The sequence below is a fragment of the Nicotiana tabacum genome, chromosome 10 (genome assembly GCF_000715075.1).
Source record: "Nicotiana tabacum cultivar K326 chromosome 10, ASM71507v2, whole genome shotgun sequence".
Classification (NCBI taxonomy): domain Eukaryota; kingdom Viridiplantae; phylum Streptophyta; class Magnoliopsida; order Solanales; family Solanaceae; genus Nicotiana; species Nicotiana tabacum.
The window spans coordinates 107,012,495-107,040,490 of record NC_134089.1 but is presented as its reverse complement, the minus strand read 5'-3'; the positions used below and the strand labels follow the sequence as shown (position 1 = coordinate 107,040,490).

The 27,996-nt window shown below is 39.9% G+C and overlaps 1 long non-coding RNA gene across 2 annotated transcripts; it reads left to right on the top strand.

Moving 5' to 3' along the window:
- The first annotated feature begins 13,082 nt into the window (after positions 1–13,082).
- On the top strand, positions 13,083–27,512 carry LOC107821564 (uncharacterized). 2 transcript variants are annotated; one of them, XR_012695678.1, is made up of 4 exons: positions 13,083–13,717; positions 19,473–19,540; positions 20,566–20,632; positions 27,446–27,512. It is a non-coding gene; the product is annotated as an uncharacterized LOC107821564 (long non-coding RNA). The 2 variants fall into 2 exon arrangements; XR_012695677.1 differs by lacking the exon at positions 27,446–27,512 and having other exon boundaries at positions 13,085–13,717; positions 20,566–20,815.
- The last annotated feature ends 484 nt before the right edge of the window (positions 27,513–27,996 follow it).

The window sequence follows — 27,996 nt, the reverse complement described above, 5'->3', positions numbered from 1 at the left end:
CCAATAACAATTAACGCACAATTAAGTAATAATTAAGCATAAAATTGTATAAATGCTAAAAATGCAAAAGATGCCTATTTTTGTAATTTTTAATTTTTGTAAACAAATTTAATTACTAACAATTGTAGAATTAAATCCTACATGCAAAATGCGACATATTTTGTATTTTTTATTAATTTAACAAATAAACATGCATAGACAAACATACAAATAATTATTCAAAATATCACAAAATTGGACACCAAAGAAAAATCATTTTATTTTGAATTTTTTTGGAGTAATTCTCATATAGGGCAAAAATCACATGCTTACAGTTGCCCCTCTTTGCCCGAAGATACGAAGGGGTTTCGTGCAAAGATAAAGCGAGCGATTTTTGCCCATCCGAGTACTCCGTGTGAAGCATTTTTTTGAAAACGATTTGACCGAACCTTTGCTTCAAAGGTTTCCTACATATCCTGGGCTAAACAGGAATCAGGCCAATGTAGTTCGGGAAGTTTTGGTAGTTGGGACTACCGTTGGACTGTAATGTTACTATTGTTGCATGCTATTGCCACTGCTTACCGATCTCCTTGTTACACCATGCTTAAAAGAAAACAAGAAGCTAGGCTAGAGTACAATTTGTTTTTGTTGCCTTGCTTCCTTGTCTGCTTGCATTTCTTCCGGTGCTTTTCTTCTTTTGACACATGTACTTGAGTTTGTACTGTGACCTCTTGTTGCAACCTTCTGTTTCCCGGTGCCGGGGAATTTTATTGTTTCCTGCTGGGGATTCCTATTGTAACCCTCTGTTTTATTGTCCTCTGACTTGATCTTGAAATGTATGCCTCTGTTATCTGGGCGGGCTCCCAACTTCAATACTTGAAAATTAAAGACTTGAAATGTATGCCTCTGTTATCTGGGCGGGCTCCCAACTTCGACGCTTGAAATGTAAAGACTGAAATGTATGCCTCTGTTATTTGGGTGGGCTCCCAACTTCAATGCTTGAAATATAAAGACTGAAATGTATGCCTCTGTTATCTGGGCGGGCTCCCAACATCAATGCTTGAAATATAAAGACTGAAATGTATGCCTCTGTTATCTGGGCGGGCTCCCAACTTCAATGCTTGAAATGAAAAGACTGAAATGTATTCCTCTGTTATCTGGGCGGGCTCCCAACTTCAATGCTTGAAATGAAAAGACTGAAATGTATGCCTCTGTTATCTGGGCGGGCTCCCAACTTCAATGCTTGAAATGAAAAGACTGAAATGTATTCCTCTGTTATCTGGGCGGGCTCCCAACTTCAACTCTTGAAATGTAAAGACTGAAATGTATGCCTCTGTTATCTGGGCGGGCTCCCAACTTCAATGCTTGAAATATAAAGACTGAAATGTATTCCTCTGTTCTCTGGGCGGGCTTCCAACTTCAACACTTGAAATGAAAAGACTGAAATGTATTCCTCTGTTATCTAGGCGGGCTCCCAACTTCAACTCTTGAAATGTAAAGACTGACTGTATGTATGCCTCTGTTATCTGGGCGGGCTCCCAATTGCTAACATTGAAATGGAATATCCCTATTCTCCAGGCAGACTTCTGACTTTTAAAATTTAAACTATGTGTCTCTGTTCTTCAGGCGGACTCCTGACATCAAACTTGAAAAGTATGCCTCTGTTCTCCAGGCGGACTCCTGATTGCTAAATTTGAAATTGAATGTCTCTATTCTCCAGGCGGACTCCTGATTTTTGAAATTTAAACTGTATGTCTATGTTCTTCAGGCGGACTCCTGACGTCAAACTTGAAAAGTATGTCTCTGTTCTCCAGGCGGACTCCTGATTGCTAAATTTAAAATTGAATGTCTCTATTCTCCAGGCGGACTCCTGATTTCAACAACAACTTAGGAGGAAATGTCTCTCCTATGGGTAAAATAAACTTAGGAGGAAATGCCTCTCCTATGGGTAAGACTAAACTTAGTTAGGAGGAAATGCGTCTCCTATGGGTGAAACTAAACTTAGGAGGAAATGCGTCTCCTATGGGTGAAACTAAACTTAGGAGGAAATGCGTCTTCTATGGGTAAAAGTAAACTTAGGAGGAAATGCATCTCCTATGGGTGAAACTAAAACAAACTTAGGAGGAAATGCCTCTCCTATGGGTGAAACTAAACAAACTTAGGAGGAAATGCATCTCCTATGGGTGAAACTTTAATGATTTCAAACTAGGAAGTGCGTCTCCTATTAATGAAATCTTCACTAAGGAAGTGTGTCTCCTATGCGTGAACCATTTCCTTCTTCCTGAATTATTTACTTACCTGTGTTGTCTTCCCTCGAAACTGCTGGGGATTATTTTGCTGGGGATGACTTTTCCTTTTCTTCCTTACCCACTCTGGGTTGCCCGAAACTCTGTCGAGGATGCTTCTACATCTCGATGATCCACTGGGGATAACACTGCTGTGGATAACTCTGCTGAGTAAATATGTTATCTTACTCCTTCCAAAATTACTTCCTTTTGAAGTAGGATGTTTCATTCCTCTGCAAACTTTTTTTCTTTTTCTTTTTTTTTCTTCTTCTTTTTTTTATTCTTTTGTATTCTTTTTTTTTTGCATAGCTTCTTCCTTCGAAGACTACCTCCCTTAAGACTCGTTTTGCCTTTCCCCGAAAGGAACCGCTGAGGATACCGATTTTCACCAAACTTGTGTTGGACTCCTCGAAACTGCTGGGGATAACACTGTTGGGGAATTATTTACTTACCTGTTGGGGGATAAAATGTTATCAGCTGTGGATAACGCTGTCGAGGATAACACTGCTGGGGGATTCTGATTCTTTTAGAATTAGTGCTTCACTCTTCGAAAGGCTGTTGGGAATGATACTGGCCTTTTGCTTTTCTGAGCACAAGCTTCATCCCTTTGTTCTGTCTGTTGGGGAACAACTTCCTCCATTGAAACTTATTATGTTGGGGGCAACACTGGTTTTAAGACCACTTCCCTTGAGACTGGCGTTATCATTATTCTTCCCCGAATGGGTACCTGACTTCCAGAAAATTTTCTAAATGAAAGGAAAATTTTCTGCCCCAGTTTGACAATATCCCTTGTGGCATGCATTTTTGTCATCAATGTCATTTCCTTTAGCTGTTTCAAATCAAACAAAATTTGTTAGTTTAAAACGCGGTGGTTGGTTGTCATACTCTTGCTGGGATGGTTTTCCCTTTCTCCTTCCTTGCTCTGTGTTCCACAACTTGTTGGGGATGATATTATTTGCTGGGGATAATCCCTTTCTGTTGGGGATATCCCTCTTGACACTCGTCAATCCTTTTGTCAATTCCCTTTTGCTGGGGATATCTTTTTTTTGCCACTGGCCTCGCGCTGGTTCCTTGCTGACTATACCATTTGGATGTACTAGTCAGATCTCATCTTGCATGATTGGAAAGCTGATGGCCTATTGTGAAGTCAATTCTCGCTTGTTCTGACCAGACAAACTCTACTGGGGAATTTTTCTATGAAAGGAAAAGATAAAAGGGAACAGAATAAAAAGACAAAGGCAAAAGATGACTCTTTAACAAAAGAAGCTATAAATAAAAACCTATTAAATGCAGATACCGACTCTAATGGTCATGACATGCACATGTGGCCTATCCTCTGCCGTCTTTCAAGACCTTCAATTGGCAATTCCCCATCTGATTCCCAATCTTATTCGACTTGTAGTGCCCAAAGGGTTTTTACTATCAAGTCTCTCTCATTTTTTTTTTCCAGCTTTCATTGCCTTATGGTGTCCGTGAAGGTTTTCACCGATAAGACTCTCTCATTTGTATCACTTTCCAGCTGGGGATTTGGAGTGTTGCCGGTATGACTCTCTCTGCTGGAGATTAGAGTCCTTTCTGCTGTGGAACAGAATGTTATATTCGCCAGTAAGACTCTCGTTTGTCTGACTTGGCATCTTTTGAAAACTGATCAGAAGGTCTTTCTTTGGACCGTAATGTAGGTTTTTGGATAGGGCTAGAAAGAAAGGGTATAAAGGGCTCAAAAATACAAAATAAATTCTGGGTTCAAAATTACAACTTTCGGAAACTAGATTTATTTGCAACCTTTGCCCCAGTTTCTTGCTTGGGGATATTTTAATTGATTTTTCATTTTTCAAAACTATGACCGAGCCGTGAAGCGCCTACGTATCCTCTTTGAGGAATCAGGTCAAACGTAGTTCCCAATTCCTCTTTTTTCATTTGACTTTCCTTTATTTTTTTGTTATCATTTTTCTTTTCTTTTCCTTTTTTCGTTTTTTTTTTGATTTTTTTTCTTTACCTTCCAGGCTCGTATTTCCTAGTCGTTGTTATTGATTCCGAATGAGGGGTGTGAAAGAAAATAAATAAGGCTCAAAAGGGGTGACGAAGGATAAAGTGTTTAGGTAGCATAACAAAATGCCTTCGTCATTCCAGTCCTCAAAACATGCCAAGTGCAAACAACACAATTGAACATAGATTTATAGTCTCTTCCGATGGTGCTGGACTTGACAATTATGTTAAACACTTGCTTTTTCATTTGTCATTTCTAAAGCACTACTGGGCGACACTCTCACTCTCATGAACGATCCTCATGCCAATTTGGCGAATCTTGCATTTAACGGTTTTCTTTATGTTTTACTTGCCCCAGTTCCACATGACTCGGGCTTCAAATAATCTCAAACCGTTCTTATTTCCTTTAAATGCTTTGATCACCTTCCCAGGGTTTTATGATTAACTTTTAAGATTAGGCCCAATATGTGCGCATGTCATGTCACGAGAATCGGCGCTGAACAAAATGATAAAAGGATTAAACAAAAAGATGTCTGGAAAAAATAAAAGACCGGCTTTTGTATTAGACTACCGGCGAAATGGTTTGAATAATAAAACAAACAAAACAACCAGAATAAAATCCTAACACAGCCTCGACAAAACTTAAACAAACTGATATGAAAAACTGGAAAGATAAGAAGGTTTGACACATGACAATATTCGGATTACAACCCTAAGAATAATCCGGACAACAGAAATGACAACAAAATAAGCCACCACAAGCTTCTCTCTTGCTAACCAAGGAACGGAGCGTCCTCCCACTTTATCAAAATTGGCATCTTAGCCACTGAGCTTTGCATTAATATTGTCGAGACCATTGCCAACTTCAATATCATCAACCTTAGTCAACAAGTCCCAATAGGATTCGAGTGCTTCTGTTATCAAGCCTGATCCCTGCAAAGTGTGCTTCTGGGTCTTGTATTTCCGGCTTACTACAAACCAACCACCTTAACTTTCTTTGTGATTCAAAGCGAAACAGGTTAGAATGGACTCCGTCGGTCCTCATTATTAATAACATCTTTTTTTTTCTCTTTTTTTTCTTTTTCATTTTTTCTTTCTGTTTTTTTTTTCGATTTTTTTTTTCATTTCTTTTTTTCTTTTTTTTTCTTTTTTTTTTTCATTTTTTCTTTTCTTTTCTTTTTTTTTCATTTTTTGTTGTGGTCGAATCTTATGGAGATTGCCTACGTATTATGACCCCGCATGAATCAAACCTTGTGTAGTTCGGACCAATAAAAGATAAACAATACTAAACATTTTTTTTTCAATTTAAAACAAACTGGGTTTTAAAGGTTTGAAGATGACCTACAAACTCGAAAATCAAACAACCCACATATTCTAATTAAAAGATTTACAAACTCCAAAACAAATGTCCATCTTCCTTTCTCCGTTTGACAAATGCAACCAAATGGTTATTTTTGCAAATGTGGCCCCTTCCAAATTTTAAGGCCGGAGAGGATTATTTTATAACACTTTACAAACTTGTCCATTCTTTTACGAAAATAGCCTTTCGACAACTGAAAGATACTCTAAGGCTATTTCGGCAAGAAAGGTTTAAGACGCGGCCGAAGCTGGCTCGACTTATTTTTTGACTAAAAAAATTCAAATGGTATTCACCTAACCGCTGACCTTTTTTTTCAAATTACAATGAAAACGTGGTGTTGCAAACACGGCCCTTCAGCGCCTCGGGGACGAAGATTTTTAAGGCTGTGTGGGTCAACTGGACCAAAATCCTAAACATGACCCAAAAGGTGGCTGTTTATGCAAAGTCAGCCTTCCGGCGTCCTTTTCGGGAACATTCGGCTATGTCTTGACAAAACAGCGTCACCGGACTTCTTTATGACAAAATTAAAATTTGACATATTTTTTTTTGGCTATTTTTTAGCAAAGAAGAAGGCTGGACACCGTCCGACTTATTTATGACAAAATTAAAATTTTGACACGTTTTTTTATTTATTTATTGGTTTTTGGCTATTTTAGCAAAAAGAGGGTTGGACCCGATGAGGGTTGCCTACGTATCTCACATCCGGTGAGAATCAAACCCGCGTAGTTCGGGCAAATTAACCGAACGATTTTAAAACATGACTCTTATCCTTTTTTTATTTTTTCCTGGCAAGACAATCTATTTTCCTTTTCTATTTTTGAAAAACACAAAATAACGATTTTTTTTTCATTTTCAATAAAACAATCTATTTTTCCAAAAATAAAAGACTCTTTTTTTTCTATATTTTTTAGTAAAACAAAATAAAATATTTTCCTCTTTTTTTTCAAAATTTCGGCAGAGTTTCGCCAGTAATTGGTCATTGATTTTTTCTAAAATAATCAATTAACTCCCTAAATGATATATTCTTTTTCCCTTTTTTTTTCTTTTTTTTCCTTCAATTTTCCCAACATTCCCGAGATTCAGAAACCGGTCAACATGCAAGTTCGAAACAAATATATGTACAGAGCAAGTAGGATGCATCAGAATCGTCTTTTCATTTCAGGTTGCTAGTCCTAGACGGACCCAACCCCTGTGTTGAGTCCCCTATGTCAAATGCAACGTGATGCAAATAAGCGTTCCTACTAGGGATCCGGCATGAGGTTTCGTTATACTAGGTTTATAACCTGGGTATATGTTCTAGACTGTGTACCCGAGCGGACAACTCGAGTCGAGGAGGGGGCAACTTACCGGGAACCAAAAGGCCATCCGGCTTCGTAACTTGCCCGAGCCTCTTTTTTATTTCAGGGTATGACACTAACAGAATAGGGAGTCTCAACCAGTAAGCACATCCCCGGAGGTGAAGAGAGAAGGGTTCGGCATAGTTCATATATACATTCAAATAATATCAAACCGGTAAAAGCAGCATTTAGCACATTAGGCTCAAACATGTAAAAATCAGATAAAGCCAAATATAACAATTTATCTAAGCTCGAATTTCTAACCCTGAACCAGTGGTTCTGGGTTACTCAGTCCCCAGCAGAGTCGCCAGAGCTGTCACACCTCCTTTTTCCGCCCCCGCGAGGGTGCGTAGGGAGTTTTTCCAATTGAAGGACAATCGAAACGGGATTTGTTTATTTATTTCAGAGTCGCCACTTGGGAGTTTTAGGGTGTCCCAAGTCACCAATTTAATCCCGAATCGAGGAAAATATTCGACTTTCCAAATGAAGTCTGCGAACCAGAAATTCTAAGTAAGGAATTCTGTTGACCCGAGGGAAGGTGTTAGGCACCCCCGAATCCCGTGGTTCTAGCACGGTCGCTTAAACTGTTGTAATGGCTAAAATATCTGATTTTAATACATGTTCAAAAAAACTATAGTGCAATTTTAACTTTTAACCGCTTTTATTGTTATTATTTTATTTTTAAAGAATGTGAACATCGTTTAAAAACATGTCTTTGGATTGTGTTACATAAAATGCATCCACGATCCGGAACATATTTTTATTCAATGTTTTGGGATTTGGATTTGGGTCGCATAAATGCGTACCCGTGTTTAAGAATGTATTATTATTATATTGCGCCTAAAGCGATTAGCGCTTTATTACTTTGGGGAAGGCCATGAAATTTGCTAAACGGCCCATCCCGAAGTTTAAGTAATCAATTAAATTTTTATCGAGGGCCCTGCAATTTGTGTGTTTTATTTGGCGAGACTCGTCTCATTTATTTTAAATGGACAAATCTTAAAGCGACTACATTTTGCTATTTAAAATTAATCTCTAAAATGAATAAAGAAAATTCTAATTAATTACGTTTTTTTTATTTATTATTATTATTTTTAAGAAAATATGACATGCTAATTGCTTGATTAATACAAATATTGATGAAAAAGGAATTTTATTCTTACTTTCGAAATTATAAATAAAATAAAAGTTCAACAACTAATATCCAAAAGAATCAAATATAGCTAGATTAAAACTCAGCATTGTTAAAAAAAAATTATTGAGATTAATTATTCACAACCATTTGAAACTTGATTTAACCATAATTACTAAAGCTTATTAGAAAGTTTATTAGACTTAAACATTCTTCTAGTCTTGCTTGAACTCAAGTCATGCCTTAATGCCTAATTTACGAAGTTTTAATTTAAATTCATGTCTTAGCTAAATTTAGCTAGTTATTTATGATTAACCTACTGTTGATAATCTTGAAACCTTCATAACTAGTGAATTAACCTGTTTTGCCGAACTGATTCATTAAAGACTAACTTAAGTTTTTTTTTTATTCCAGTTATTATTTAGTAATACATGGAATAACTTAAATATAATCAACAAAAGGAAACAAAGAAAAACGAAATTAAAACTTCAAAATTTCATTCTTCATATGTATTCACGCTTCATATTTCGGATTACAATAACCAGCTTTTCAGTTGTGTACCTGATATTGGAAGCAAAAAAAAATGAAGATGAGAATCAGCAACAGTAATAACAGTATAGCACAGCAGCAACAACCCAGCAACAGTACCAACCCAGGAAAAGAGTTTGCAAACCAGTAGAGCAGTAATCCCAAAAACAAAAGCTTCAAGCTTTGATGAAACAACAATTAATTCTGATTTCAAACAATGAAAGAAAGCAGAATATTTTTTTAGTTTTTTTTTAAAGTTTAAATATTTTTCGGAATTTTCTCTCTCTTAAATGTTCAGCCCTTTTTTTTCTCTCTTTCTTATTTTCAGATTCGTTTCTCTCTCGTTCTTATTCTCTGTCTGTGTATTTTTCTCTCTGTCTTTTGTTCAAGACTTCCTATTTATAATCTCAACCCTTTAATCAATTAAAATCAATCCATTTTCTCTACCAAACCCATTATCTTCCCACTTATCCCCATTACATTAAAGAAATATATCACACCACCCCATTATTTTTTGTCCCCTATGCCTAACATAAATAAATACAAGATTCCTCCCCACTAAATTTTGTCTTGTCCCCCTTTATATTAAACAACTATATCACAACCCACCCCATTTCATTTTGTCCCCCATGCTTCATATAAACAATTACAAAATGTACAATTCCTAAACTACCCCTCCGACCTTACTGAAATTACCAAACTACCCCAGAACGTACTGCAAATTACCAAACTACCCCATCAGCTATAACAAATCAATTAATCACACTCAACCAAAATATAGCCAATATGACCAATTTCTACACAAATTCAAACAACAAATTTCATGAACATGATTTCTTCAACATTTCAACAACAAATCACATGAACATGATTTCTTCAACATTTCAACAACAAATCACATGAACACAAATTGAACAACAAAGAACAACTAAAATTTGATTGAACAATATTTTAGCAACAAACAATCCTATTTTCGGATTCAACAACAACAACAAACAAGTATATTTAGATTTCTAAATTCAATCATATTGAACTTAAAATCAACTCTAACAACATTACAACAAACAATTCTTATATTAAACTTTAAACAAGATTATGAGACCAATTCAAGAAATAATCATAAATGGTAAACAAGAAATCAAAATATACACATTTCGGATTCGAGATCAAACAAACATAATATGAACATGAATTAAATCTAAAAATAAAAACGACGGATTCAAATGATTAAAACCAACATACTTCCCTTATTACAACTAAATTCTTTTAGGCAAATGACAAAACAAAACCTAAGAAGAAACAATTATGAATTTAAACTTGAACTTAACAATATTAACAATTTTCGGAAAATACATAAAATACATGAAATAAATTGAAGAAATAATTAATTAAACTTCAATTTGTATCTAACTAATATTAAACTAACAAATATTCACTTAAACAATAATACAAACATGAAATAAATATGAAAACAACTAATTAAACTTCCATTTTGAAATCTGAAAATTAATTTAACAAACAACACATGAACATGAACTAAAAATTAATTCAAACGATAAACAAAACAAACATTTGTTTATTTTAGATTCGAAAATATCAAAACAAAATACGGACAAAATAAAACTCAAAAACTACTAACCGGATCGAAACGACGAACAACGACCAAACAAACAACGAACTTGACGATGAACTCACGACGTACAGGATCTTGACTCGACGAAAAACCCTCGACCTTTGACAAACCGAAGAAGACGAAGGGAAGATGAAGCATTGTCCGGCAGCCCAATGGCGACTCATGGGGTCGTCGACGGCAGTACTCAGCAGCGAAGAAGACGAAACAGCGGCGACTGGTTGTGTTCGTGAAGGAGATCGAGTGAAGCAGAAACAGTAGCTCGATGGGTTTGTTTGGCTGTCGAGCAGCCGTTCGTCGAGGAGGAAGATGAAGCAGTGAAGCTGGTCGACGCAGCAAGCAGAAGCAACTGGTCGACGACGTCTATGGCGGAACGGACTGCTCCCGATGGCAGCGTGCGAGCTTGGCCGTGACGAGCAGCGGCGATGGGAGCTTCGAACAACAGCTGACTCGTCGAGGCTCTGTTCGTTTGGTTGAGACAGAAGCAGCAGACATAGACGTCGAGCTCAACGAGCTTGAGCTCGACGAGCTTCATCAATGGCGGATAGGGCTAGGATCGTTTGAACGCGAAGGAGGTTGTGTCGTTTGGTGGTGTTTGGACGGGAAGCTGGGCAGCTAGGTCGTGGGGGTGATGAGGAAGGTAAATGGCAGCCATGGATGCTTGGGGTGGTTTGAGTTTGGGGAAGAAGAAGATGGAGGGGGGAGGCGGATGGTAGTTTAGGGTTTTTTTTTCTTTTTTTTCTTATTTTTGTTTTGTTCTTGTGTTTAGACCAAAAAAAATGAAGAATGGGGTTGGGTATTGGGTTAATGGGGCGGACCGGGTCGACCCGGTCTGAAGTGGACTTGGTCATGGAGAAGATTGGGCAATTTTTTGGGCCTTTGGCTTACAATTGAAGAAGTGGCCCAATCCGATTTTTCTTTTGTATTTTTGTTCTCTTTTCTTCTTTTATTTTTCTAAAACTAAATTATAAAAATACTTAACTTATTATTTAGAACTAAATTAAGTTATAAAAGCGCAAATTAACTCCCAATAACAATTAACGCACAATTAAGTAATAATTAAGCATAAAATTGTATAAATGCTAAAAATGCAAAAGATGCCTATTTTTGTAATTTTTAATTTTTGTAAACAAATTTAATTACTAACAATTGTAGAATTAAATCCTACATGCAAAATGCGACATAATTTGTATTTTTTATTAATTTAACAAATAAACATGCATAGACAAACATACAAATAATTATTCAAAATATCACAAATTTGCACACCAAAGAAAAATTATTTTATTTTGAATTTTTTGGGAGTAATTCTCATATAGGGCAAAAATCACGTGCTTACAATTTCTAGTGCAAACTAGGGCAGAAAAATTTTTCTTTTGTTTTGTCTGTTTTATTGTAATCAGGCGCCCACCTGGAGAATAAGGGAAGACAACTCAAGTTTCTAGGGATAACAGTGTCGAAGGAAGACAACTCGAGTTTCAAGGGAAAGCAGTTTCGAAGGAAAACAGTTCAAGTTTCAAGGGAAAATGGTTCAAGGTGCAAAGGAAAACAGTGTCAAGTAACAAGAGAAGACAGTTTAAGTTCAGCAATCAGGCGCCCACCTGAAAAAAAGAGGGGAATTCAATTCAAAATACAATTCAGGTTAGCAACAAAAGAAGCTCGCGTCAAGAATGCGAGTCAGCAGTCCTAGATGATCAACAGAAGTTAGTCACCATCCAGAATAAAAAGAAAAAAAAGAAAGACAAGAAGTGAATCCAAATGCAGAAGTTAATGAAAGATGTGAGCTGCTTAAGATAGGGCTGAGGTCACAAGCTTTGCATGTCTCATCTTGGTTTGAAAAGCTGAAGAAGATTGAACCAACACCTGCGGCTAACAAGCATCAAGATTCAGATCTGGGTCTGCATGAATAACCATTCAAGACTCAAGATCAAGCTTCAGAAGACTTATAGATAGAAATCTTGAAACTCGTAGTTAACAGGTTTAGTTAGTCTTTTTCATTTGATTTTTGATGTAATAACAGGGACCGCGGACCGGAACCTCGGCGGAACGACACCTCGACCGGATCTCCACCTCGACATACTCCATCACCTCATTCACTTCTGAACTACACGTGATCAGATTCCTTTATAGCCAAGGATATGTAGGCAGCTCAGATACCAGGGCTCGATCACATTTTCCTTTTCTCTTAGTTTTAGTCTCTCCAAATAAGGGTCAGATCAAAAACCTGTCTAGTCATTCTTTGTCTGAAAATACTATGTCTTTCCAATCAAAGAGGGGCAACTGTAGACATGTGATTTTTGACCCTCCCCGAGATTTTTCATATTTTAGCGCGTAAATATTTAATTTAGGCATAATATAGATATTTTAAGTAATTTTAACTCTTTTACTTTCTTTTACAAGAAAACCAAAAATCACAAAAAATAGGTTCATTAATGCTTTGTAGTCATTTTTAATCTTAAAAAATATTTTTTAAAAAATACAAAAATAGTATCGTATTTTTATTTTAATACGATATTTGAAAATACCAAAAATAGGTTTGTTTTAATGGTTACTTTTATAATCATTTTAATAGTAGGATTAATTAATAAATGTGACCGTTTTTTTAATCTCGTTCGCAGGGAAAGAATAAAGCTTGGGCTCTAGCAACCCATTTTTAGGACTAATTTTGGACCTAGCCCATAATTGTCAAGCCCATAATCCCTACACCCATACCCCTTAACCTAAAACCCTACAACTATCTAGACCTAGACTCTTAAATATAAAAGACGCCTAAGACTAAAGAGAAAAGGATGAAGAAGGGAAAGCTGGAAAAAAGGGGTTGCGCAGCTTTTTCAACAGAAAATGACCCCCCCCTCCCCTCCCCCCGGCGTCGTCTTCTTCAAGCACCCCCACCCCCCGACTCCATCTTCTCCAACAACCCCTTCCATAACTTTATCTTCTTCGTGAGACAAACCAAACAACACCCCTGCTCTCTTCATCAACCCCATATACCAATAGCCCCCAAACTTGGAACAACCCAGCTCGCCGGAAAAAATGCCAACGACCCCTGAACGTTAATCATCAAACGACCCCATCTCTGCCTGAAACTCGCCGGAAAAACGAGCTCCACCAGCTCGTCGGATTAACGAGTTCCAGACGTGACCCCTTCTTCAAGAGACCAAACCATCTTCTTCATCACCAGAGCTGGCAGGGAGTCCAATGACAACTTTCGAGCTCTAGAGCTAACGAACAAAGGCGCTGAAAATAGTGAGGAGTTAAAAAACTCGTTTAACACCCTTTTCCGGTGAGTCTCGAATTTCTGGTTGAGCTTCGATGACTGAATTTCGACAATCGTTTCCCTTGGTTCCTTGTCGAGGTCCGTTCACTGGTTCCGTTTAGTTCAAAGGTCGGATAGCTATTCTTCAAGTTGAAATTTAGAGTTGTTCATTGTTGATTGCCAGATTTGTTGGCTGCTGTTGGCTGAGCTTCGATTTCAAGTAGGTTAGTGCCAAGTTCCTTGTATTATATTTTCATCAAATGAGGAAAATGATTGAATTTGTGTTGAATTTCCGTGGCCCTCTTCAGATTGAAATTTCTGTTGCTCTAAGGTGTGCTTTGTATTGACTTGGATGAAACAGTAGGGTAATTATAATTATTATCTCTGTCTGGTCAAGCTCTCAAATACATGCTTGATTAGTCCATGTGTATAGTTCTATATATTGCAGCTGCTTTAGCTTAGCCTTTGGACAAAAGTTTCTCACAACTTTACATGTCGCGATTTGACATGTTTTATATGTCATCTTTTCTGAATCATCCACTCACGAATACAGTATGGCTAATTGAACAACTTTGACATGTTTGGCTTTGTACTTTGTTGATCTTATGAGCATGTAGCATTGATCTATTGTTATTAATTTTGTTCTTGAAAGTTGAATTAAAAATCAGTGAATACTAGTGTTAAGCCTTGTTTATTTTTATTTGAATTAATAGAAGTTGGGTTTAATAGTGGCGTGATTGGTTAGTGGCCATGGGTATTGTTCCCATGGCATGGTTACGATATGTGAATCTCAATTCGGTGGTGCATTTCATGTAGCCCGATTATAACAACTTTGACTAATAAAATCCTTTGAAATTAGAAATCGAGGCGTGCCATTTAGTGAATTTCCATATCCCTCGCGAAGTTGTAAACGCGTAGTTGCTTTAGGCGCGCTATTTTAATAAATTCACCTTCCTAAACTCGGGTGCGCATTTAGGTGACCCAAATCCAAATCTTAACAAAGTTAGATAAAGTATGTTGAGGACTACGGGTGCATTTATGTGATGTGGTTCAAGACGTATTTTTTGATAACGTTGAATTTTTCTTAAAATTAAATAAAGGCGGTTTTTAAAAAGGGTTAAAATACACATAGGCTTAAACATGTGTTAAAATCAGATAAAATAGGCCAATTATAATAGTTGAGCGACCGTGCTAGAACCTAGGAGCTCGGGAATGCCTAACACCTTCTCCCGGGTTAATAGAATTCCTTACCCGAATTTCTGGTTCGCGAACTGTAATATAGAGTCAACCTTTCCTTGATTCAGGATTTTAAACCGGTGACTTGGGACACTATAAATCTCCCAAGTGGCGATTCTAAATCTTTAAATGAAATAATCCCGTTTCGATTGTCCTTTAATTGGAAAAACTCCCTTTATAGGTGTAGTGTAAAAAAGGAGGTGTGACAAACTCGAGCAGCCGTAATAGATTCACCCACCGGAGTAGATACCAAAAATGGCTCATGCAGATGATCCGGTTCTATCCCAAATTCCATAGCAATAAAAGGTGTAACACAGGACAAGGTGGAACCAGGGTCAATAAGTGCATACACATCATGAGATTGGACAGTTAGAATACCTGTAACAACATCTGGAGAAGCCTCTATGGTTTGGCGACCACTCATAGCATAGAATCGGCTGGGTCCTCCTGAACTCTGCGCACCACCCCTAGCTGCACCACGTCCTGCGGGTGCTGGGGTACCTTGAGTTGGAGAGGGGGTTGAGGATGTAGTAGTTGTTGGACTGGATGATTGTGTTGTGCCCCTACCCGCTCCCTGGTGGGATGTATGACAATGCCTCTGAATGTGGCCCCTCATCCCGCATCCATAACATACGGGTAACTCCAAGTAGCAAACCCCTGAGTACATCTTCCCGCACTTGGGGCACGGAGACCTCTGCTGCTGCTGGGATCTCTCTCCTAATCGACCCCGCTTATAGGATCCTTTGTTGCCCTGACTGGGCCTAAAACGACTCCACTGTTGCTGCTGGCTGGGCCCTGATGGCGGTGCACTGGCTAAAGACTGTGCAACAGACTGGGACGGCCCTGATTATCCTCCTCTGAAAGCTGATCTTCCCCCACCGAATGACTCACCCATAATGCCCATAGACCGGGTCTTTCTGTTACCCTCTCTCTCCATTATGTTCTTCAATTTACAATTCTCTATGACCTGAACAAATGCCACCATCTTCCCATTAGTCATGTCAGAATTCAATGCAGTTGTAGAAGCCTCATTAATAGTTAAAGGATTGAGACCCTGAACAAACCGATGCACCCTAGCCCCCATTGTGGGAAACATATGAATAGCATATTTAGACAGGCGAACAAACTCCATATGGTACTCCCACAAACTTCTGCTACCCTGCTTCAGATTCTCAAACTTTGCTGCATGGGCTAACCTTGTCTCGGCAGGCAGGAAATGATCTATAAAAGCATCAGCAAACTCGATTCACCTCGCTAGAGGGCTCCCCTCCTCACGGGAATCTTCCCACAACTCAAACCACGAATAGGCCACCCTTTTCAGACGGTAGGCAGCCAACTCTACTCCCTCTGTCTCAGTTGCACACATAACCCTGAGGGTCTTGTGCATCTCATCAATAAAATCCTGAGGGTCTTCTTCTGGATTGGCACCCATAAACACTGGAGGGTCTAACTGAAGAAATCTGTTCACCCTGGAACTAGTAGAATCCCCTTGCTGGCTAGATGAACTAGGCGCAACATTTGACCTCTGGGCCTAAGAGGCCACTAGCTGGGTCAACATCTAAATAGCTCTCCTAATATCCACATGAGAAAACCAGAACTGGAAGTTGGGGCTGGGGGTGGAATATGAGTATCAATAGGAGGGATAGTAGTACCCTCCTTAGGTGTAGGAACTTGGGTAGTCTGCTTTGGAATAGAAGAACCGGACATGGTGATAGCAGGGCGACTACCCTTACCCATATTGTCAAGCAATGAATCACCAGCCACTCCTGAGGTGGCATTGGCTTCTTGGCGAGTTCTTGCTTTCTTCTTAGGTGCCATTTACTGAAAGATAGAACAATGAACTAATTAGAAAAGGGAATAGTTTCATAACAAGTTGTACCACATGATCCAGAATATCAAAAAGGGTGTTATTCCTAAATGCCCAAGTAGCCTCCAACATATAGATGTGGTCGACTACACACCGATAAGAAGGACACTACTAGGAACGACTCCGAGACATCCTAGGACACCTTAATACCTTAGGCTCTGATTCCAAGTTTGTCACGCCCCAAACTCGGGAGGCGCGACCGGTGCTCAATCGAGTGAACCCAACCGAGCAAGCCTTATCAACACTTCCTACCCAACTCAATATAAATGAGAAAACTATGTTTTCATCTATTTAGATAAGGAAAGATAGTACGTTTAACATTGTTAGTTCATTTTATATCACAATATTAAACCGTAGTTAAGTTTCCAAGATTCCATACAATTTCACTTTAGAGAAGCGAGAGTTAGAATTACAACATAGTTCGTAGACCCATCCAACACTCGTACATAACCTATAGATATGTCTACGGAGCCTCTAAGGATACAAAAGACAATTATGACAATGCCGGCAACAAGGCTTTGGCAATACCTCAAAAGTGGAAGTCCACAAAAAAAATGTACAATATAATCCCTTGAAGAGAAAGGGGCTCACCAAGACTTTGAGAAGAAGGTACTCCGCTACGCGCGATTGGCACTGTCCGCAATGGAGCCACCTATATTCATTTAAAAAAACATAGTGCCCCCGAAAAAAGGGACGTTAGTACCATGGAATAGTACTAGTATGTATAACTAAACACCATCTAGTTAGAAAGAACAACCATACAAGCATAAAAGAAATCATAAGATCAACAAAGCTTCAAATAAGTATCACATAAATAATATAAGAGATTCACATAGTTTTCACATAATTTCTGAAATCTTTTTTTTTCTTTGGGTTGGGACATTCCTTATCGTTGCATCATCATCCATATTACCACCGCTTCCTTGAGCGGAGTCCGATCACGGCCCGATCGGCTAAGCCGTCTTACCAAGACGTTACTCTTATTTTATTCTCACTTTTCATTTTCAATTATCAATACATTTCCACCATGTGTATATAACATGGCGTTCGATCACGGCCCGATCGGCTAAGCCGTCTAACCAAGACGTTACCCTTTTCAGTTAGCCATCTCACTTCAATCTTTGGATTCATATGAATTAGTTTCTTGGCACTTGGGGCCACAATTACCACCTTACATAACTCACAATTTGCATTATTCTCATTTTTCAACATTTACCTTGCCACTTAGGGTCATAGGCACATACAAAAGAAAATTAAGTTATAAACATAGAGAGAAATTCATCTAGTTCGGCATATTAGTCACAATGTAATCTTGACTTGACATTTAGGCATTTAGCACATAGCTTATGTTTTTTCACACATCCTCAATTTACAAAGAATAACACACTAAACACATGGAGAAGTACCTTCCACATACATTTTCACAATATCTATTTATTTGACATAACAATTACCACATCAATCGAATTCCGGGCTTACAACATTTGCGCGGGCACCATGGAGGCTCAATTTCTAAATGGAGGGGGTTTTAGCCATACATACCTTGTTTAAGCTTTCCTTAAGTTACTACAACGTTCCGGAAATTCTAGCAATCCCAATCTATTTGAGACATAACAAAATTGAACAAAAATTAGGAAGGTATTTATGGTTTAAGCTCATTTGAGCATTTTATCAAATACTAGTTGAGCATCTTGATTTCAAATCTCTTTTACAAGATTTCCTTCATTCCCCAACCAAACCTTTACTTATTTATGCTCAACAATCTTCCCACAAAACCGAATTTGTACACACATGTATACATTATACTATTACATCCAAGAATCATACCTCAATAACCCATCTCACAATCTCTACAACACCAACACAACCTAGGTTAGGCACCTATGGCTTCCAATAACCATTCCATGAGTTACAATACTTAATTCATACTCACATTCCCATAATATATCCATATACGTAAGTCTAAGGGTGTAGGATTTACCTTTTGGAAGAAATCTTGCAAACCCTCCTTTGAGTTCTTGGAGGAACTTCTTGAAGATATATGTGTTTTATGAGTAGATTTCATCAATACAAGTGTAGAAATGATGGAATTTCACACCAAGTTAATGGAGGTTGCTTACCTTGAAGATTGGAGGTGTTGGAGGTCTTGAGAGAGTGGAGGAAGACCCTAAAAGTCGTCCAAAAGATATGGGGAAAATGAATCCCGAAATTGTGTTTATAAGCCCAAACTTTGGATGCTGCCTCGGATACTTCGCATCCCCACTTCACTCCTCTCAGGAGCTCGGATGCTGACCCACTTGCTATGGCAGCACTTCACCTCCAGCTCCTCTTTTTGGATGCTACCTCGGATGCTTCGCATCCGTGCAGTCCTCCGCCAGCCTTTGGTAATTTGGTCATAACTTCTTGTAGGAAAGTCCAAATGGCGAACGGTTTGAATCGTTAGAGAATATACTCAAAGGCCTTTCATTTGATAGGTTGTGAATCATCTAAATCTTTATATATATGTATATATGGTAGTCCAAAGTGTTTTCTTGTGCGTACTCATTTGAAGTTTTAGTCTATCATGTAATTTTCCAACTTGGCTTAGACTTAGGCCTCTCCTTAAACCCCAAATCACTTATAATATGACTTATACGTTTATTAACATATCCAAGTAATATAGATTATATCATGAATCCTCATTTGGACACAAAATAAAATAATTATCCTACCTTGGCACCACGAAATCTTAAATTACTTAGCAAAATTTTCTGGGGCTTTACGGGCCAAGGGGGTCGGGTTCGGCCAATTTCGGGATTTTTTAGTTGATTTGATTATTTGTGCTTGGGCTTTGTTCCTTTAGCATGTATTAATGATATAATACTAATTTTGGTTAGATTTGAAGCATTTGGATGGCGATTCGAGAGGCAAGGGCATTGCGGGCTAGAGTTTTGTCCGATTTTAGGTAAGTAATGATTGTAAATGTTGTCTTGAGGGTATGAAACCCTGGATTTCACATTTTGGTGCTACTTTGAGGTGATGCACATGCTAGATGATGAGTGTGGGGGCGTGCACCGTTTGTGATTATGACTTGGTCCGTCCCATATCACTATTAAATCTCGTATTTGATTGAAAACTATTTGATACAATTGTGTTTTGGAAAGTATTACTATGTTTTGGGCTGAATGCCATATTTGGGACTCGTGCCAACTGTTTGGACCATTATGGGCTTTTTACTAATATTCCTCACTATTTTAAATTAATATTTGTACTTAGTCATGCTTTGTTTTACTAATTTCACTACTCAGCCATATTTACTCTATTTTGATACTTTAAGTGATATTTTGGGCTGAGTCCTGTTTTACTATTGCTCGAGCGGCTTAAGAGATTTCTGGCTGAGTGAGGCCGAGGTCCTGTGTTGTGAGGATATCATGGGATCGGGCTGCGTGCCGCAACACGTTGTATTGATTTGTGATATATGAGTGGTCAAAGGCCTGATTTATTATGCCACGAGATGGCTTGTGATAGCGCTTGGGCTGTAAGATCTCATCCGGAGTCTGAACACCCCCAGTGAGCATGGGTACCCAGTGTGTGTGATGTGATGTTGCCCGAGGGGCTATTGTTGATTTGTATTGTTGCCCGAGGGGCTGATTATGAGTTAACCTAAGGGGCTGGTTCTATTGATATTTTGCCCGAGGGGCGGATTATGGTATATGTTTTGCCCGAAGGGCTGTTTACGTTTCTATCATTTTTACTCACTGTTTTCATCACTCATTTGAAACTATTGAAAGTTGTTTTAGAAGGAAAGTCTTTATTAAAACTGAGTTTGTTTTACGAGGTAAATGATTTATGTACTGTTTTGGGAAATGCACTGTATTTTTTGTGGCATTATGACGTGGAATTATCTATTTTCTTACTACTCAACTTTCATTTACTTTTATTACTTACTGAGTTGACGTACTCACATTACTTCCTGCACCTTGTGTGCAGATCCAGGAGTTGCGGTTCATGATAGTGAGCATTGATCGTTCATTAAGCAGGTCTCTGAGTTGACAAGGTAGCTGCATGACGTTCGCAGCACTGTTCTTCTCCCTCATATCTTCCCTATATTTATTTAGTATTGTCTTCCATACTTTTTCGGACTTTATTGTATTGAGATATAGTTGTAGTTGCTTGTGACTTGTGACACCCTGATGTCGAGCTTGTGTGTTTATTATGCACTGGTTAATTAGTCTTATGTTATGAAATATTATCAATCAATGCCTTAAACTGTCCTTTATAAATGAATAGTTTGAATTGGCATTTAGGTCAGCTAGCCTAGTTTCATGATAGGCGTCATCACGACCGGGTCTGCTTAGGGTCGTGACAAGTTGGTACCAAAGCCTAGGTTACATAGTTCTCACAAGTCATGATCAGGTTTAGTAGATTCTCGTGGATCGGTACGGAGACATCTGTACTTATCCTCGGGAGGCTGTAGAACCTTTAGGAGAAACATCACATTCTTGAATTCCTGTCGTGCGAATCTATTGATTCTGGTAACTAAATTTCTGTTATTCTAGTTTCTCACGGATGGTGATGACACGTGCTACTGGTCAGGATGGACGACCACTAGTACCACTAGTTGGGGCCACTAGAGACCGAGGATGCGGTCGAGACTGTGGTAATAGCAGGGGTGCAGCCCGTACAGCAGCCAAGGCAGCACCTCCAAATCCACCAGTCGCTCCAATTCATGATCAGGTCCCAGTTGTGGAAGCTCCAGCAGCACAAGCTTAGGGACCGGCTGTGCCTATTATTATCCCAGGCCTTCAGGAGGCCCTGGCCTAGATTCTATCAGTATGCATTGGCCTAGCTCAGGAAGTCTTGGTTACTACAGCCGCAACTACTTCTCAAGCGGGGGGAGGCACTCAAACTCCCGCCGCTCACACAGCTGAGCAGGTTGTGCAGGGACTTTAGACACCGGGGGCACCTCCAGCCCAGCCGGTTGTAGCTGTTCATTACTATGTAGCTCCTATTATGCCCGAGGATGAGCAGCGCATATTGGAGAGGTTTGGTAGACTTTAGCCTCCGATTTTCAGTGGTGTAGAGGGCGAAGATGCCCAAGGTTTCTTGGAAAAGTGTTAGAAGATTCTTCAGACCGTGGGTATTTTGGAGACTAGTGAGGTCTCATTCACTACTTTTCAGTTCTCCTAGGCTGCACTTAGTTGGTGGAGGCTTACTAGAGGCGTAGGCCGGTTGGTGCAGCGCCCCTTTCTCATTCTCTTTTTGGAGAAGTTTTTACCTGAGTCTCGTCGAAAGGAGTTGCGGAGGCAGTTCGAGCAGCTTCATCAGGGTGACAGATCTACTGCACAGTATGAGATGCGATTCTCCAAGTTGGCTCGTCATGCAATTTTGTTGGTTCCCACAGACCGGGAGAGGATTAGAAGGTTTGTAGATGGCCTTGGTTTTTAGCTTTGGCTGCTCATGACCAGAGAGAGAGTATCTAGTGCTACCTTTGATGAGGTTGTTGACATAGCTCGATAGATTGAGATGGTTCGTGGCCAGGAGAGGGTTGAGAAGGAGGCTAAGAGGCCTTGTGGTCAGGGTGGATTTAGTGGTACTCCTCACGAAGGTTATATTCAGCACGACAGAGGTCGTCTATTCAGGCATGCTCAGTCAGCTCGCCCAGGTTATCGTGGGGCATCATCGGGCCATGGTTCTCATAGTTCTCATCAGGGCCATTCCTCACTTAGTGCCCTTCCAGCCCAAAACTCGTCCCGTGCTCCATCAGTTCAGGGCTATTACATGCTAGGTTCTTCTACTGTCATCCCAGTGCTAGGGGTTCCCTTCAGTCCTCGTCTCTAGCACTAAGGGGTTGTTATGAGTGTGGAGAGGTGGGGCATATGTGGAGACTGTGTCCTCGTCGTCTTGGGGGTTCATCTCAACAGAGGAGTCAACCATCAACTTCAGTACCATTTACTTCACCACCCACCCAGCCAACTAGGGATCGCCCTAGAGGGGAAGGCCGATTAGGTGATGGTCAGGCCCATTTTTATGCACTCCTAGCCAGATCCGATGTTATTGCTTCAGATGTGATGATTACAGGTATTGTCTTAGTCTGCCACAGAGATGCCACTTTTTTATTTGATCTTGGTTCCACTTTTTCATATGTGTCATCATATTTTGCTCGTTATTTAGATACGCCTCGTGAGTCTCTTGTTTCATCTGTTCATGTATCTACTCTGATGGGCAATGTTGTTGTTGTGGACTATATATATCGGTCGTATGTGGTGACTTTTGGGGGTTTGGAGACCCTGGTGAACCTTCTATTGCTTTGTATGGTGGACTTTGATGTGATATTAGGCATGGATTGGTTATCTCCGTGTCGTTCTATTCATAATGCCGGGTGTGCCACGGATCGAGTGGCAAAGTTCGACTGATTTTGTCCTCAATAGGGTGATTTCATTTCTGATGGCCCAGCAGATGGTTGGGAAAGGTTTTCTTTCGTACATAGCTTTCGTGCGCGATGTCATTGCAGAGACTCTTACCATTGATTCAGTTTCGGTAGTGAGGGACTTTCTGTATGTGTTTCCTGCAGACCTTCCGGGCATGCCACCAGATAGGGATATTGATTTTGGTATTGATTTGGTGCCTGGAGCTCAGCCTATTTCTATTCCACCGTATCGTATGGCACCAGTGGAGTTGAAGGAGTTGAAGGAGCAGCTTTAGGAACTCCTTGATAAGGGGTTTATTTGGCCTAGTGTGTCGTCGTGAGTTGCACCTGTTCTATTTGTGATGAATACGGATTGCACTATGAGGATGTGCATTGATTACAGGCAGTTGAACAAGGTCACAATCAAGAACAAGTATCATTTGCCTCGTATTGATGATTTATTTAACTAGCTTCACAGAGCGAGGGTGTTCTCCAAGATTGATCTTCATTCAGGGTATCACCGGCTGAAGATCAGGGACTCGGACATTCTTAAGACAGCTTTCAAGACTCGATATGGTCATTATGAGTTCCTTGTGATGTCTTTTGGCCTGACCAATGCCCCAGCAACATTCATGCATCTGATGAACAACGTGTTTTGACTTTATCTCGACTCATTTATCATTGTATTCATTGATGATATTTTGTTGTACTCATGTAGTCAGGAGGAGCACGCGGAGCATTTGAGAGTGGTATTGCAGCAATTGAGGGAGGAGAAGCTTTATGCAAAGTTATCTAAGTGTGAGTTTTGGCTCAGTTTAGTGGGTTTCTTAGGGCACGTGGTGTCCAGTAAGAGTATTCAAGTTGATCCAAAGAAGATAGAGGTGGTTCAAAGTTGGCCCAAACCGTCCTCAGCCATAGAGATTCACAGCTTTCTTGGTTTGGCGGGCTATTACTGTCGGTTCGGACAGGGATTTTCATCTACAGCATCACCCTTGACCAAATTGACTCAAAAGGGTGCTCTATTTAGGTGGTCAGATGAGTGTGAGGCGAGCTTTCAGAAGCTTAAGACTGCCTTGACCACATCTCTAGTATTAGTTTTGCCATCAGCTTTTGGTTCATATACAGTGTATTGTGATGCTTCGAGAGTTGGTATCAGGTGTATGTTGATGCAAGAGGGTAGAGTGATTGCTTATGCTTCTCATCAGTTGAAGCCCCATAAGAAGAACTACCATGTTCATGATCTAGAGTTGGTTGCCATTGTTCACGCGTTGAAGATTTGGAGGCATTATCTTTATGGTGTGTCTTGTGAGGTGTTTACTAATCATCGTAGCGTCCAACACTTGTTCAAGAAGAAGAATCTCAACATGAGGCAGCGAAGATGGTTGGAGCTGCTAAAGGATTATGATATTACTATCTTGTACCATCCGGGGAAGGCCAATGTAGTGGCCGATGCTTTGAGTAGGAAGGCGGTGAGTATGGGCAGCTTGGCATATATTACTGTTGGGGAGAGACCTCTTGCAGTTGATGTTCAGGCCTTGGCCAATCGTTTTGTGAGGTTGGATATTTCGGAGCCCAGTCGGGGTTTTAGCTTGTGTGGTTTCTCGGTCTTCCTTGTTTGATCACATCAGAGAGCGCCAGTATGATGGTCCTCATCTGCTTATCCTTAAGGATAAGGTTCAAAACAACGATGCCAGAGATGTGGCTATTGGTGATGATGGAATATTGAGGATGCACGGCCGGATATGCGTTCCCAAGTTAGATGGGCTTTGGGAGTTGATTCTGGAGGAGGCCCATAGCTCGCAGTATTCCATCCATCTGGGTGCCGCAAATATGTATCAGGACTTGAGACAGCATTATTGGTGGAGAAGAATGAAGAAAAATATTGTGGGATTTGTATCTCAGTGTCTCAATTGTCAGCATGTGAAATATGAGCATCAGAGACCGGGTGGCTTGCTTCAGTAGTTAGATATTCCAGAGTGGAAGTGGGAGCAGATCACCATAAATTTTGTAGTTGGACTCCCATGGACTTTAAAGAAGTTCGATGTTATTTGGGTGATTGTAAATCGGCTTACCAAGTCGGCGCACTTCATTCCTGTGTGTACTACCTATTCTTCAGAGCGGTTAGTAGAGGTTTATATCCGAGATATTGTTCGCTTGCATGGTGTCCAATTTCCATCATTTCAGATAGAGGTACTTAGTTTACTTCACAATTTTGGAGGGTCGTGCAGCGAGAGGTGGGTACTCAGGTTGAGTTGAGCACAACTTCTCACCATTAGATGGATGGGCAGTCTGAGCGTACTATTCAGATATTGGAGGGCATGTTGTGTGCTTATGTCATTGATTCTGGGGGTTCATGGGATCAGTTCTACTGCTCGTGGAGTTTGCATATAACAACAGTTATCAGTCGAGTATTCAGATGGCTCCATATGAGGCTTTATATGGGAAATGGTGTAGATATCCAGTTGGTTGGTTTTAGCAGGGCGAGGCTAGGCTTTTGGGTACAAACTTGGTGTAGGATGCCTTGGACAAGGTGAAGGTGATTTAGGAGCGGCTTCGTACAACACAGTCAAGACAAAAGAGTTATGCTAATAGGAAGGTTCGTGATGTGTCCTACATGGTTAGGGAGAAGGTTCTATTGAAGGTTTCACCAACGAAGGGTGTTATGAGATTTGGGAAAAAGGATAAATTGAGTCCTCGATTTATTGGGCCTTTTGAGGTGCTTCAGAGGATTGGGGAGATGGCTTATGAGCAGGCTTTGCCACCTAGCTTGTTGAGCGTTCATCCAGTATTTCATGTTTTTATGCTCCAAAAGAATATTGGCGATCCGTCTCATGTTTAGGATTTCAGCACGGTTCAGTTAGATGGTGAATTGACTTATGATGTGGAGCCAGTGGCTATTTTGAGGCTTCAGGTTCGAGAGTTGAGATCAAAGGATATAGCTTCAGTGAAAGTGCAGTGGAGAGGTCGGCCCGTAGAGGAGGATACCTGGGAGACTGAGAGGGAGATGCAGAGCAGATATCCTCACCTGTTTGAGGCTTCAGGTATATTTCTTGACTCGCTCGAGGACGAACATTTCTTTAAAAGGGGGAGGATGTAACGACCCGGCAGGTCGTTTCATGAGTTACCGCTCTGTTTCCCCCATTTCTGCTTCTTTATGTGTTGTTCAGCTGTATTTTGTCATATCATATTGGTTGTTCTGTGTTCGGAGTGGTCATGGAGTAAAATGAGACACTTAGTCTCTTATTTGGAAGCTTTAGTTGGAAAAGTCAACCGAAAGTTGACTTGTGAGTAAATGATCCCAGAACTTGGTTTTTATGATATGGATAGCTTCGTTAGGTGATTTGGGACTTAGGAGCATGATCAGAATGTATGTTGGAGGTCTGTGGTATATTTAGGCTTGAATTGTCGAAATTGGAGTTTTGGCATTTTCCGATTGGTAGTGAAAAAATTGATATCGGGGTCGGATTGGAATTCCAGAAATTAGAGTAGGTCTGTTATGTCATTTAAGACGTGTGTGCACAATTTCAAGTCATTCAGATGAGGTTTGATAGACTTTTTGATCGATTGCGAAATTCTGAAGTTTTGGAATCCTTAGGCTTGAATCTGACGGTGATTTGGTGTTTTGGCGTAGTTTTGAGTGTTCCAAGGGTTGTATGAGTTTGAATGGTGATATGTGACTTTTTGACATGTTTGGTTGATGTATTGAGAGCCTCGGGATGGATTTGGATCATTGGCGCAATATTTGGAATTTGAGTTGAGCTGCAGAATTTTCTGCTTCTATTGTTTTTGCAGCTGCTGATTGGGGACTGCAGGTGTGATGAACACAGATGCGTAGGGCTGACTGTAGGAGCGGATTTAGTCACAGGAGCAGATGGATAACCATAACTGTGGGCCCGCATGTGTGAGGCTTGGGGAGCAGGTGAGGAAGTTGGCCTCTTCAAGTGAAAACCGCAGAAGCAGTAGCGCAGGTGTGCTTAAGGGACCGCAAATGCGCAATCCCTGGGTCAGAAAACTATATAAGTTTCCCTTCGTGATTTTCACCCTTGTTTCACCTTTTTTGAGACGGGCTTGGAGCTTTTTGAGAGAATTTGAAGAGGGATTCAAGGGGTAACACTTGAAGGTAAGATTTTTGACCTCAATACTCGATTCTATGGTGATTTCTAATTGATTAGACATGAAATTATTGGAATTTAAGGGTTAAAATTGGAGAATTAGGGCTTGAAATTGGACAGTTTTCATTGGGGATTTGAAGGTCCATTTGAAGTCCGATTTTGATGTTTTTGGTATGTATAGACTCGTAGGAGGATAAGGATTCTAGTGATATGATTTTTATCAAATTTTGAGACGTGGGCCTGGGGGTCGGGTTTGGTCAATTTCGGGATTTTTGAGTTGAGTTGATTATTTTTGCTTGGGCTTTGTTCCTTTAGCGTGTATTAATGATATAATACTGGTTTTGGTTAGATTTGGAGCATTTGGAGGCTGATTCGAGAGGCAAGGGCATTACAGGCTAGAGTTTTGTCCGGTTTGAGGTAAGTAATGATTGTAAATGTTATCCTGAGGGTATGAAACCCCATATTTTATATCGTGGTGCTACTTTGAAGTAACGCACTAGCTAGATGACGAGTGTGGGGGTGTGCACCGTTGGGGATTATGTCTTGGTCCGTCCCGTATGACTATTAAGTTGCGCATTTGATTGAAAACTATTTGATACTATTGTGTTTTGGAAAGTATTACTATGTTTTAGGTTGAATGCCATATTTGGACCCCGTGCCACCTGTTTGGACCCTTAGGCCTTTATTTTTTGCCGGTAGCTTTGGTTCTAACTTTGTATGTGTCTTAAGAAATTTATTGTATATACAAATTATTAAGCTAGCCGTATTTACTCTATTTTGATACTTTAAATGATATTTTGGGTTAAGCATCCTATTTTATTGTTGCCCGAGTGTCACAACCCTAAACCTGACCCGGTCGTGATGGCGCCTATTGTGAAATTAGGCCAGCCGACACATTTC